At 38.2% G+C, this 1,562-nt stretch overlaps 1 pseudogene; it reads right to left on the bottom strand.

Annotated features, from left to right (window-relative positions):
* Positions 1-634: 634 nt before the first annotated feature.
* On the bottom strand, positions 635-1,114 carry LOC130843967 (developmental pluripotency-associated protein 3-like; annotated as a pseudogene).
* Between the last annotated feature and the right edge of the window lie 448 nt (positions 1,115-1,562).

The raw sequence follows: 1,562 nt of genomic DNA, 5'->3' as shown, positions 1-1,562 counted from the left end.
CTAAAACAGGGGTTGGCAAACTAACTAGGGCCAAATTTGTGTTGCCACCTGTTTCTATTTTTTTTTTTTTTTTGGAGGGCAGAAGATGAATTTTATTTATCTCTTTTGTCCCACAAAGAAATCCAGGTCTGTGTGCATGTGGGTTATGAAAGAAGACAACTGAACTGAAACAGGACAATATCACAAAAAATTAGAATGCCAGATATTTACATCCTGGGAATGTGATGGGGTATTATTCATTTAATACATAGCTAGCAAACAAAGTCTAAAATAAGAACAAGAATTTTTTTAAAGGTACCCAAATAAGTCTCAAATTTTAATAAGATCCTCTGTAAACACATTTCTTACTGAAAATTGAAACAGCGCATCAAATTTTTATTACAATTCAACATGCTATTCTAACAATGCTGTGGCTAAGCCACCCAAAGTCTTCAAGTTCCTTCCACACAAATTAATTTGTTTCACAAAGTGGACGAAAGTATAGTCAAGTCATTCAAACGCAAGGTGGAAAGGACATATAAGAAAAAAAAGACACAACTTATAGGTTATCAAAATATTGGTACAAATCTTTCCCAAGCTGCTTCATTAATGATCCTGAAATTACCAGCAAGGAAAAATAGTACAAGAATAAGATTTATGGCTCATTCGACTCCGTGTCATAATTCCTATCATACTTATTGTAATAATTCTCATCACTATCCTCTGAAGGATCTCTATGAAACCGGCAAAAATCACAGTTACATCTAAATGTTTGCACTCTTGATCGAGTCTCAGCATCATTCTGCTGTGGTTCTCTTTGAGAGTCAGACTGAGGAACTCCTTTGCCATAGTATTTTTTAATAGATTGAATCAGCTATTCCATCTTCTCTCTCCGATCAGTTAACACGGTCCTCACCCCTCGCCTGTAGGGTATGTTTTCACCAAGTAACTGCCCAGTAAGTTGAGGTAGAATAAGTGGCAATTTGTTACTGGCGTTGAGTGTCAAGTTACTGAGGTTCTTGATTAGCACCTCAGACGTAGGTGGAGAGGCAGCTGGAGTTGCCTGGGAATTTTCATCGATGGACATTTGAGGAGACTCCAGGATCCAGGTTGGGTTAACCTCAGATGAATCCATTGGAAGTCTTTTCACAGCTTGAAGCTCCTCTTAGATCTTTGGGTTCAGGTGAAAGGTGATGCTTTAGACTCAAATTGCTACAGAGTAGTCTGGAAGAACTAAGAAAGGGAGAAAAATCCCAGCTGACACACCTAAAAGTCTAGGTTCGTTTCCTCTTAAAAACTCCACCTGTTTCTGTTAATAAAGTTTTATTGGAAGATAGCCAGCTCCATTCATTTACATATTGTCTCTGCTTTCCTGGCTAAAACAGCAGAGTTAAGTTGTGACAGAGACCTTGTGGCCTGTGAAACCACAAATATCACTGTTTACTTTCTGGCCTTCTATACTTAAAGCTTGCGGACCCCTTCTCTAGACCAGTGCTTTTGAAAGTTTAATAATTTAGTATGTCTCAGGTTAGGCCTATGATTCTGAATTTCTAACAAGCTCCCATGATGCAGATTCTCGGACT

The sequence above is a fragment of the Hippopotamus amphibius genome, chromosome 2, assembly GCF_030028045.1.
Source record: "Hippopotamus amphibius kiboko isolate mHipAmp2 chromosome 2, mHipAmp2.hap2, whole genome shotgun sequence".
In the NCBI taxonomy this organism is placed as follows: Eukaryota; Metazoa; Chordata; class Mammalia; order Artiodactyla; family Hippopotamidae; genus Hippopotamus; species Hippopotamus amphibius.
The sequence above is the reverse complement of the archived record's forward strand: the minus strand, read 5'-3'. Positions and strand labels throughout refer to the sequence as shown.